At 43.1% G+C, this 13,485-nt stretch overlaps 1 protein-coding gene across 1 annotated transcript in view; it reads right to left on the bottom strand.

Moving 5' to 3' along the window:
- The window catches only part of LOC111970443 (plexin-A1-like), a 443,296-nt gene extending 430,237 nt beyond the window's left edge, over positions 1 to 13,059 (bottom strand). Inside the window, exon 1 of the mRNA XM_023997171.3 lies at positions 12,910 to 13,059. The gene's annotated coding sequence lies outside the window, so the exon portion shown is untranslated. The remainder of the gene's footprint in view (positions 1 to 12,909) is intronic.
- Positions 13,060 to 13,485: the final 426 nt, after the last annotated feature.

Raw genomic sequence — 13,485 nt, forward strand, 5'->3', positions numbered from 1 at the left:
ACGTATCCTCTGCAGCAGAGGTTACTCTGGGTCTTCCATTCCTGTAGCGGTCCTCATGAGAGCCAGTTTCATCATAGCGCTTGATGGTTTTTGTGACTGCACTTGAAGAAACTTTCAAAGTTCTTGAAATGTTCCGGATTGACTGACCATGTCTTAAAGTAATGATGGACTGTCATTTCTGTTTGCTTATTTTAGCTGTTCTTGCCATAATATGGACTTGGTCTATTACCACATAGGGCCATCTTCTGTATACCACACCTACCTTGTCACAACACAACTGATTGGCTCTAACACATTAAGATGGAAAGAAATTCCACAAATTAACTTTTAATAAGGCACACCTGTTAATTGAAATTCATTCCAGGTGACAACCTCATGAAGCTGGTTAAGAGAATGCCATGAGCGTGCAAAGCTGTGATCAAGGCAAAGGGTGGCTACTACATACATGATTGTGTTATTTCATAATTTATGTCTTCACTTAAGGACAACAAAGCCAAGGTATTGGAGTGGCCATCACAAAGCCCTGACCTCAATCCTATAGAAAATGTGTGGGCAGAACTGAAAAAGCATGTGCGAGCAAGGAGGCCTACAAACCTGACTCCGTTACACCAGCTCTGTCAGGAGGAGTAGGCCAAAATTAACCCAACTTATTATGGGAAGCTTGTGGAAAGCTACCCAAAATGTTTGACCCAAGTTAAACAATTTAAAGGCAATGCTGCCAAATACTAATTGAGTGTATGTAAACTTCTGACCTACTGGGAATGTGATGAAAGAAATAAAAGCTGAAATAAATCATTCTCTCTACTATTATTCTGACATTTCACATTCTTAAAATAAAGTGGTGATCCTAACTGACCTAAGACAGGGAATTGTTACTGGGATTAAATGTCAGGAATTGTGAAAAACTGAGTTTAAATGTATTTGGCTAAGGTGTATGTAAACTTCCGACTTCAACTGTACATACCAGGCACTAAAGGTCGACCGATTAATCGGGGCCGATTTCAAGTTTTCATAACAATCGTAAATCGGTATTTTTGGGCGCCGATTTGCCGTTTTTTTTTTTTTATATATTTGTAATTTTTTTACACCTTTATTTAATCTTTATTTAACTAGGCAAGTCAGTTACGAACACATTCTTATTTTCAATGACGGCCTAGGAACGTTCTGCCTGGCAAAACGACAGATTTTTAACCATGTCAGCTCGGGGTATCCAATCTTGCAACCTTACAGTTAACTAGTCCAATGGTCTAAACTTATCTTATAAAAAACAATCAATCAATGACTGTCATTGCTCCAATGTGTACTTAACCATAAACATCAATGCCTTTCTTAAAATCAATACACAAGTACATATTTTTAAACCTGCATATTTAGCTAAAAGAAATCCAGGTTAGCAGGCAATATTAACCAGGTGAAATTGTGTCATTTCTCTTGCGTTCATTGCACGCAGAGTCAGGGTATATGCAACAGTTTGGGCCGCCTGGCTCTTTGCGAACTAATTTGCCAGAATTTTACGTAATTATGACAACATTGAAGGTTGTGCAATGTAACAGGAATATTTAGACTCATGGATGCCACCCGTTAGATAAATCGTAACGGAATAAACGTTTTGTTTTCGAGGTGATAGTTTCCGGATTAGTCAAAGGTATATTGTTTAGAGAGAAATAGTCGACGCGTTATAATTCCTGTAATAACTTGCGGCTGAACTTGACAGGGGTTCCTTCGTTATTTTACCGTTCATGTCTTCCATAGAGAATGTCTTGATCTACTTCAAATAAGGCCTGTGTTTCGTGCAGGCTTAAACCGCCTCGACATTTTGATACCCGTGTAAATCTCACTAGGATAAGGTAACGTTTTGTCAACATATTTTCATAAATCCACTCTACAATATTTTTTTATCTCGCTTATATTTAGCCAATATTGATCAGAGTTACCTTGTCCTATGGATATCTACAGAGTTATAAAATTGGCAAGGTGGTGTAAGGCCTACACGAAACACAGACCTTATTTTAAGTGAATCTAAAAATATCCTATGAAATAAATGAAGGAACCGCTTTTCAGATTTTGCTAGAAGGTGTCATGGAATTATGACTCGCAACTTTGGTCGTCAATTCTTACCATGCCCATTATTAAAATAGGATTTCCTGCATATAGAAATGACAGTTTTTGTTTTCAACATTCATCACAGGTAGCTTAAACTCTATTTTTATTCAAACAGTTGAGAGTATTTGTCTCCTAAGCAGACTCTTCAGTATCATTGTCACTTCAGAGCTGTGTGTGTGTGTGTATTTATGTATTATATTAAGTTAAAATAAAAGTTCATTGTTCATTCAGTATTGTTGCAATTGTCATTATTACAAAAATGTGTGTGTGTATGATATATATATATTTTTATAAAATCGGCCGATTTATCGGTATCGGCTTTTTTTGTCCTCCAATAATCGGTATCGGCGTTGAAAAATCATAATCGGTCGACCTCTACCAGGCACAGCCCTACTCTATTGCATACCAGGCACAGCCCTACTCTATTGCATACCAGGCACAGCCCTACTCTATTGCATACCAGGCACAGCCNCAGGCACAGCCCTACTCTATTACATACCAGGCACAGCCCTACTCTATTACATACCAGGCACAGCCCTACTCTATTACATACCAGGCACAGCCCTGCTCTATACATACCAGGCACAGCCCTGCTCTATGCATACCAGGCACAGCCCTACTCTATACATACCAGGCACAGCCCTACTCTATACATACCAGGCACAGCCCTACTCTATACATAGCATTTCTATCTGCAATATTTAGAACGTTTCACCTCACTGAAGACACACCCCCAAAACACAACCGTCAGAGTCTAATGACATACCAAAGGCCATGATCGGGCCATTCAAAAAACACCGGTAACAATGGATGATGGGTCGATCAACTGGAACAACCACATTCCTCAAGCACTCACTTGGGATGGTTTATAGGGGAACTGAGAGAGGGAAGGAAAGAGAAAGAGAGAAAGAAACTCCTCCTAGCCTTCACGGGTCAGCAGAACACACCAATCACAAGTTACACAACCCATTTAATAGGAATGCAGTGCTCAACAATAGAGACCTGCTGTCCAACTCAATTCAATCATATCACCTCCGTCTGGGCCCTAGTGGTCACATGGCTGTTCCTTAACCAAATCACTCCCACCATCTAGAAGGGAGCATGCGTGTGCATCACATGCACAACAATTGCCTTGAATCATTGAATCAGCAATGACTAACACTGAGAAGTCTGATGTTATGTTATCCCACCTTCTCCAATGTCCACCCCCTTTTCCCCAGTGAGCTGGTATAGTCCTGACCTTAATGACAGGTCCTGGGGGTGGATGTAACCACGTATGCAGAACGAATGGTGGGGTTGTCAAAGGCCAGCCTTCCACCTTAAAGAGGGATCTGTCTAACCTTTGACCTTCCCTCCTCCCCCACTCTCGGTATTCCCCGCAATCCTCCCCCTGTCTCCGCATTGACGGAGGGTGGGGTGTATGCCCATGAGTGGAGTGGTATCCCCTAAAGGAATTAGCGTAGTCAATGTTCTGCACGACATGGCTGGAGTGGCTTTTCACTTCACAAGCTGAAGGAGAAGGGCAGGAGGGAGGGAGGTTGGGAAAGAGGAGGAGGTGGGGGGGGGGTTTATGATCCTGAAGCACATGTTTCCCTCAAGGAGAAACACAGAGCCTCCAAATCTCCTGAGAACTTTGGCTAATGAAGTGTTCACATCAGTTAACAAAGTGTTTCCCAATCCGTTCATCAGAGACCCACAGCCATTGCACTTGTGTATTCTACTCCAGCAGTAGTACACCTGATTCAACAAATGGGATTGAAGATTAGTTGACCAAATGAATCAGGTGTGTTAGTGCTGGAACAAAACCAAATACGTGCAACGGCAATGGGTCTGCTTCCAATAGGATGGAAGCAAGTCGCCGACCCACTAACCATTGGAAACCTTTGCATCGCTTTGCATTAGGGTGAGGCGAAAGCTATTTAGCAAATTAGCGGTAGCCTTAAGGTGGAAATAATTATCTGGTAACATACAGTATCTGTGGTCGACATGCTACGCTACAATGCCAGCACACAATGGAAGCAAGACTGGTGATGGGCTCATCTTTTCTGTCTCTTTAACCCTTTCACACACAGACAGAGAGTGCTGACAAAGGGGGCTAGAGAAAGGGGAAGGGCTTCTGGCAATATAGGCCTACATGATCTAGATGTCTCGACATCAGTCCAGCAGGGAGAACCCCCGGGGTGTGCAGTGTTTTCCCCACTTACATTTCTGATTCAAATACTCAAATGGCTTGATGACTAGTTGAATCTGTTAGAGCTGAGCTAGAACAACAACAAAAAGTACAGATCCCGTGGCGTGAGTTCCCGGGAATGGAGTTGAGAAACACTTCTCTTGAGTGGAGTTGGGGTGGGGGCCTTGTTCCACATAGCACCTGACTCTGACTGCACATCAGTTCCACGCGGTGCTCTTATCTAAAGTTTATCTACAGTTCGCGCCGCGGAACAGTCAGTGCTTGGAATTGCAGATATTCCTCAGGCAGAGATAGACACAACAGAGAGATTTGGAGCAAAACGTCACTAGGAGTTTAGCTAGTGTGGTGAGAGCCTGGAATGTAAACTAGTGATTCTAATCTACATTACTGGGAGGAAAAAAATGAATCTTCCAGTGGCTATCACCAACTTCCACACCCTGGAATTCATTCATTCATTTAACTTCTTATGGCTGGGGGCAGTATTGAGTAGCTTGGATGAATAAGGTGCCCAGAGTAAACTGCTGCTACTCAGGTGTAGAAGCTAAGATATGCATATAATTAGTAGATTTGGATAGAAAACACTGTAGTTTCTAAAACTGTTTGAATGATGTCTGTGWGTATAACAGAACTCATATGGCAGGCAAAAACCTGAGAAAAAATCCAACCAGAAAGTGGGAAATCTGAGGTTTGTAGGTTTTCAAGTCTTTGCCTATCCAATACACAGTGTAAAATTTGGTCCGATTGCACTTCCTAAGGCATCCACTAGATGTCAACGGTCTTTAGAACCTTGTTTGATGTTTCTACTGTGAAGGAGGGGGGAATGAGAGCTGTTTGAGTCAGGGGTCTGGCAGAGTGCCACGAGCTCAGTCTCGCACGCTCCCGTGAGAGTTAGCTGCGTTCCATTGCATTTCTAGAGACAAAGGAATTCTCCGGTTGAAACATTATTGAAGATTTATGATAAAAACATCCTAAAGATTGATTCTATACTTCGTTTGCCATGTTTCTACGAACTGTAATATGACTTTTCGTCTGAACTTTCGCCTGGACTTGCCCGCGCCTCCTGAGTTTGAATTTGTGTACTAACAAAAAGGAGGTATTTGGACATAAATTATGGACTTTATCAAACAAAATAAACATTTGTGGAACTGGGATTCCTGGGAGTGCATTCTGATGAAGATCATCAAAGGTAAGTGAATATTTATAATGCTATTTCTGACTTCTGTTGACTCCACAATATGGCGGGTACCTGTATGGCTTGTTTTTGTGTCTGAGCGCCGTACTCAGATTATTGCATGGTGTGCTTTTGCCGTAAAGTTTTTTTTAAATCTGACACAGCGGTTGCATTAAGGAGAAGTTTATCTAAAGTTCCATGTATAACACTTGTATCTTTTATCAATGTTTATTATGAGTATTTCTGTAAATTGATGTGGCTCTCTCCAAAATCACTGAATGTTTGAGGAAAAACATTACTGAACATAATGCGCCAATGTAAACTAAGATTTTTGGATATAAATATGAACTTTATCGAACAAAACATACATGTATTGTGTAACACGAAGTCCTATGAGTGTCATCTGATGAAGATCATCAAAGGTTAGCGATTCATTTTATCTATATTTCTGCTTTTTGTGACTCCTCTCTTTGGCTGGAAAAATGGCTATGTTTTTCTGTGACTAGGTACTGACCTAACAATCAGATGGTGTGCTTTCGTCGTAAAGCCTTTTTGAAATCGGACACTGTGGTGGGATTAACAACAAGTTTTTTCTTTAAAATGGTGTAAAATACTTGTGTGTTTGAGTAATTTTAATTATGAGATTTCTGTTGCTTGAATTTGGCACCCTGCACTTTCACTGGCTGTTGTCAAGTCGATCCCCTTAACGGGATCTCAGCCGTAAGAAGTTAACCAACACCACAGCTAGATTTAGTATCAACTATTTCACTGTGAAGTGACTGGTCTTTTTAACACCTACCCACACACACACACACACCCACGCATGCACACCTAACTACCACTTCTGAGGACTCAGGCAAAACAGGCAGTAAACAAAATGAATAAATTAACACTTATGTACATCTGGTACACACACAGGTGCTGACTTTAGAGTGGGTGGCGTGCATGTGTACAATTCCACACACTCTGCTTCCCTCTCACACACACTGCAAAGCAGTGATGTTACCTCACTCAAAAGAGCCTTCTCTTCCCGTCTCTCCTTTACGTCACCACACCTCACCTGATTTATAGGTGCATGGCGGCCATGCTTTCCCTGGGCAAGTGACTCTAAAAGGCCCAGCACTGCGTTCTATTTGTCTTATTTACAGGCTAGTGAATTATTTAAATTCCCCTCTGTAAATAAAACAAACTACGAGAGGGCTAGGCCCAAGGCAGGCACTGCAGAGGAGACGAGGCAATTTTGAAGCGAGCCTGCTGCACCATTAACATTAATTGCAACAATAAATGCATGTGTGCTTATGTAAACTATTCTCCATTTAATCTTCCCCACAGAGGAGACCTGAGAAATAGGAAGGCAGACACAAACTAAGGCCTTTTTAGTTCTGTATGTTGCCTCGAAATGGACTATACATGCACAGTGCACACATTCAAATGCACACACAGAAATTGTGGTGCTTCAACAAAAGCCACACACGCACCGACTCCACTGAGCACTACAAACTAGAGGTCGACCGATTATGATTTTTCAACGGCGATACCGATACCGATTATTGAAGGACCAAAAAAAGCCGATACCGATTAATCGGCCGATTTTTTAAAATGTATTTGCAATAATGACAATTACAACAATACTGAATTAACACTTATTTTAACTTAATATAATACATCAATAAAATCAATTTAGCCTCAAATAAATAATGAAACATGTTCAATTTGGTTTAAATAATGCAAAAACAAAGTGTTGGAGAAGAAAGTAAAAGTGCAATGTGTGCCATGTAAGAAAGCCAACGTTTAAGTTCCTTGCTCAGAACATATGAAAGCTGGTGGTTCCTTTTAACATGAGTCTTCAATATTCCCAGGTAAGAAGTTTTAGGTTGTCGTTATTATAGGAATTATAGGACTATGTCTCTCTATACCATTTGTATTTCATTAACCTTTGACAATTGGATGTTCTAATAGGCACTTTAGTATTGCCAGTGTAACAGTATAGCTTCCATCCCTCACCAGCTTTCATATGTTCTGAGCAAAGATCTTAAATGTTAGCTTTCTTACATGGCACATATTGCACTTTTACTTTCTTCACCAACACTTTGTTTTTGCATTATTTAAACCAAATTGAACATGTTTCATTATTTATTTGAGACTAAATTGATTTTATTGATGTATTATATTAAGTTAAAATAAGTGTTCATTCAGTACTGTTGTAATTGTTATTATTACAAATATATATATAAAAATCGTCCGTTTAATCATTAGCGGCTTTTTTTTGGTCCTCCAATAATTGGTATCGGCGTTGAAAAATCATAATCGGTCGACCTCTAATATCAACCATCCTGGGGTCTGTTCAAAAGGGTAGTGAGAGAACAAGTGAGAGAGAGCGTGACACAGCCAGTGCAGCCCGAGACCGACAGGCAGCACAGCCCGAGACCGACAGGCAGCCCGAGACCGACAGGCGGCGCTGCCCGAGACCGACAGGCAGCACAGCCCGAGACCGACAGGCAGCCCGAGACCGACAGGCGGCGCAGCCCGAGACCGACAGGCGGCGCAGCACGAGAACGACAGGCGGCGCAGCACGAGAACGACAGGCGGCGCAGCACGAGACCGACAGGCGGCGCAGCACGAGACCGACAGGCGGCGCAGCACGAGACCGACAGGCGGCGCAGCCAGAGACCGACAGGCAGCGCAGCCAGAGACCGACAGACAGCGCAGCCCGAGACCGACAGCCAACGGAAGCAAAACAAACAAAAGGAAAAGGGAGAAGAGAGAAGCGGAGGAACACAGAGAGGAAAGAGTGAGGGAAGGGAGGAGAGAAGCAGAGGAACAGAGAGAGGAAAGAGTGAGGGAAGAGAGAAGCGGAGGAACAGAGAGAAGAAAGGGTCAGGGAAGGGTTAAAGATTTAAGAGATGAAGGTAAAACTACAACCCACCTCCTAGCCTTGACTTGGCCCACAACCCCAAAAACGTAACACCTCCACTGGTACGTATAGGAAGGCAGATATTCCATTACGCTCTATTGAGGAAGCCTCAATCATCTTTAAAGGAGGACTGAACTTCCTGATTTGGCCTCGGTTTTCAGCTGGTTCATTAAGAAATGCAGCAGCCATGATTGAAGCCAAACGAGAGTTGTCTTGGGGGGGTGTGGTTTAACGTGGGTGTCTCGTGTGTGTTCGCACGTAGCTAGCGTTTGCACATTCACTCTGCCAAAACAGTACACAGTTACAGTCACTCATCCTTCTAGATAACTTGAAATGTCTAACCAGGTCTTCAGCCAGATGGTGTGAAACTGAGGCAAAGTTCATCAGGATTGAGATAAACCCAACACGAGGAAAACTATTACGGTACCCTTAACTCTGTGACATACCATGTTTCCCAATCAACTCGCAAATCTCAGTTTTGGACCAAAATGATCCTTTTTACACTTTGTAGTACATTTTGACACTATAATAAGTGGCGGATTTGACCTAATGAGCCGAAACCCACAACTAAGAGAAGTTCAAACAGAAAGAGGGGGAAGTGGAGATTCCGAAATGTGGAAATTGTGCCAGAACTCGGAACGTGATGAAAGTAGTGGCACTCCGCAGAGGGAGAAACACACAGCACTGACAGTAGGAAAAGAGGGAGGGCCTGAAGGAAGATAGAGGGAACGCGAAGGAGTGGGAGAATGACAGCAAGAAAGAAAGAAACAGCAGGAGTGAAAGAGAGGGAGAGATGTTTTTTTTGTTTTTTTAGGATGAGGTTGTCACACCGGTTTAAAATGTCTGGCAGTCAAGGGGCCGTGAAAAGAGACCAATATGCACGCACACACACACACACACACACACACACACACACACACGACCAACACGCGAGACCAACACGCACACACGACCAACATGCGCGCACACAACCAACGCGCACATGCACACACACGACCAACACGCGCGCACACACACACAACCATCACGTGCACACACAAACATGACCAACACGCACGCACAAACACGACCAACACGCGCAACCAACACGCATACACGACCAACACGCGGGCGCACACACGACCAACACGCGCGACCAACACACGACCAACACGTGTATGCACATGACCATCACACGCGCACGCACACACACACGACCAACCAACACACCGCACACACACGACCAACACGCGCATGCACATGACCGTCACACGCGCAACCAACACCACACACACACACACACACACACACACACACACGCGCGCACACGACCAACACGCGCGCGCACACGACCAACACGCACGCAACACACGACCACAACACGCACGCACACACGACCAACACGCACGCACACACGACCAACACGCACGCACACACGACCAACACGCACGCACACACGACCAACACGCACGCACACACGACCAACACGCACGCACACACGACCAACACGCACGCACACACACACGACCATAAAGCGCAAGCGACCAACACGCACACGCACTAACAACACGACCAACACGCAACGCCGCGACCAAACACGCACGCACGACCAACACGCACGCACGACCACACCACGGCACGACCAACTCGCACGCACGACCAACTCGCACTCACGCACGACCAACACGCACTCACGCACGACCAACACGCACTCACGCACGACCAACACGCACGACCAACACGCACGCACACACGACCAACACGCACGCACACACGACCAACACGCACACACTACGCACATACACTGGAGGAAAGTACAGGCTACTGAGTCATTGCCCATTCGCACTACAGAATCAAGTTAAAAGTAGGTCAACTGCAGCAAGGATGTGCTCATGATAATGGTTCTCCTCATTCCAGTTGATAGCAACACAAGATCAGTGAAATGCCATCCAACAAAAAATAGACTTCAACACTGGTCTATTGAGGCAGATTTGTATCATAACATGTAGAGAGAGGGTGGTGGATTGCTAATCATTTTCTAGCCGTTATTTGCGATGCCACACTAGGGACACGTATGATAAGATGAAATGTGAGGATCCACATATAATTAATTGATGACAGGCAGTGGTAGACTTGGACCGGAATAAGTGTCGGTATTCATTTTGGTTTTCTGTACCTTTTATATTTAGGTGCAGGAGCTCCACAATACTTTTGAGCTATAAGAGGAACAAGAGCTCAAGCAGTAGAACATTTGAGATGCCGGTACTCAGCTCCGGTGAGCTCCTGCCCAAGTCAAGCACTGATGGAGTCGAGCCATGGAGTCATAACTACACTATTCCTTCAAAGATGTCCATATTGGGCAGCTACTTCTGTGTAAGTGAGAAGAAAAATATAACCTTACCAGACATTGCATTTATCAAGAAAAACATCAGGATCAATGTATCAAATTCCCCTCAGAAGATTGTCCAACAACTTGGTAAGACGTGCAGGTGAGTTGGGCTCAAGATGAAGAGAAAAGTGCATCAAAAGGCAGCAGCATCATTCCTACGCAAGTGTCATTCAGCTACATTGTTGCCATTGGTCGCTGTTGGTCGTGAACTGATAACATTTTCAGGGCTCTACACTGGCGTTTTTTACAACAAGCACGTGTGCGCCTAAGTTGGAAAATGTAGGTGCACATAAATATTTATTTGAGGTAATAAAGCTAGAATTTTTCTAGGCGCACTGAACAATATGTATTCACATATGCAAGTAAAATGGTAGCACTGTAGAGACCTGATTGTACCAACTTGCAATAGAGCGCTACAGAATTGAAACATTGTGGCCGCAATTAGCTGTGTAGACTAGGCTACAATCTATTTGCAGTGGAATCTGACATTATTTGGAGAGGCTAGAAGACCAACCAGTCTGTCATTCAGTGATTTACAAGCCAAAGCCATGCCAACCCTATGACTGATTAGTGTTGGTGACATTCAACTAGTACCGCCTACTAAACAAGCATTTGTTTCAGGTTTGAGATATTTCATAATTGACATGTGAATAGGTGTCATAGCCTATAACCAACAAGCCAATGTCGGTTTCCTTGAATTATAAAACTGGGGGCAACGGACAAGACAAATCCATCACAACAGATTTAAATGCGTTTGCTTTTATATAAATTCACATTTGGTCAGGGGGAAAAATATATATATATTTGAATTGGTGAATGCTGTATTTTTTACATGTAATTTGCTCACAAGAATAATACTGAAAAAATATTCGAGCAAATCCAAGAGTAGACTATAGCAGCGCATATTCAATAGATGACATTCGATGCATGGGGTAGACCAACACAACCACAGACAACTCTCATCCTTCTATTACTCCTCAATACGGAATTATTGCTGTTGAAACAAAGCCTACAAATTGCCTCTCACTAGTCAGCAGATTATGGCTCTTTTCACACACCATTTATCATTATTTTAAAGTTAATAGGGTAATCGATTTTTTTGCTCCAAAGCCGCACACTGGTTCCCATGAGAAATGCTACACCCCCTTATGTCCATTTAGGCTGCATTTAGACAATTCCGATATTTTTTCAAATAATTGGTCTTTTAAACAAATCACATCAGATTCTTTCACATAATATATTTTTCAGAGCTGATCTGATCGGTCAAAAATATCAGAATTGGGCTGCCTGTCTAAACGCAGCCTAAGTAGCGTAGAACGACTCAGAAGTAACCCTATTAAATAACCCCATACGTGAGAGCATGCCGCGAATTTCAATGTAAAGAGCCTCACCACTCACCGCCCAAGAAATACTGTTTTCCAGGCGACAGTGTCTGTCTGTCAGTGAATAGCTATAATTATGTAGTCTATGGAGACATTCCTTCTCAAAAACGCAATGCAACAGCATTCCCTTTGCAATGAGGTAACTAAGACAAGTCTGCTTTCCCGTTTTGAAACTATAGGTCCTTGCCCATGTTTGTTCAAATATAAAAACAAAACGGATATAACGAAGTTAGGATGTTAGGATAGGACGTGGGATAAAACCTGGATGAATTCAGCAATAACATAGAGAGTGCCCAATTAGGCTCGAACTCTTCTGCTCAGCTTATTTAAGTATCATATGCGCTTGTACTGTAGAACAGTAAGTGGATGCATCCACACACCTAACGCACAACCCTTGCCAACGACACAATATCCGCAGTTTTCCCACTTCGGTGTTGATCAACCCTTCAGCTAGTTGAATTGGGCTACATAAAATAAATAAAAATAAAAATGAATAACTGTTGTATGCGCATCCAAGACAGCATGCAAAACTACTACTTGTGAAGTTCAATAGGCTACACAGGTAAATAGACTGGTTGCGCTTTGGTAACCCGTTGTTCGCCTAGTACAAGGGCTGTTTAGAAATCACAAGCTTCAAACTCTTGCAGTCAGACCCAACTGTTATTTAAACAGCCAAGACAAACTGTCAACATGGGAGCGAAAACACCCAAATGTTTCAACCCAAAATAAAGTTTATCTCATTCAAACAACGCACCAATTGATCTGGATAGGCCTACTTACAAATTCAAGTGATCCTTGGATTAGATATCCATGCCATGGTTAAATTCCAAAACTTGAGGACATTTTCACTCGTCACGGACTACTAGTGCGCTCACCACGCCGGCTCCCTTCGTGTGAATGGAGAGGAATGCAGCTCGAGGCTTCCAGTGAGAAGCCAGCCTCGATGTGAGCAAGCGGGGCGCGAGCAAGTACGGCGTGGATATGCGCTGTCTTGTCCCAATACCTTGTACGGTCCACAGAGGGCGTCAGTGAGTCGGCTTGTGGCCACAGCATGTAATTGGCAAAACAATCTCACTTTCTTGGTCTTTGATCTCGTTTCATAAAATGAGAGAGACATTTTCTCTGGGTGGAGCTGTGGAATGAATAAGGTTAGGCAATATGAATACCAAATTACCAGTCTACATTTGTCTTTGTCAACAAGAGAGATTATTGCTTCAGGATAGGCTTGGTTGTTCACAAACAGGGTTCATTACAGACCTGTCTATAGAAAATGTTCTTTAAGACAGTAGAAGTGACTTTGAAACCTGAAATGTTAATATTCATAAATAGTCTCAGAATATCAACATCTTACAAAGT

This window comes from Salvelinus sp. IW2-2015, linkage group LG11, assembly GCF_002910315.2.
Source record: "Salvelinus sp. IW2-2015 linkage group LG11, ASM291031v2, whole genome shotgun sequence".
NCBI lineage: Eukaryota > Metazoa > Chordata > Actinopteri > Salmoniformes > Salmonidae > Salvelinus > Salvelinus sp. IW2-2015.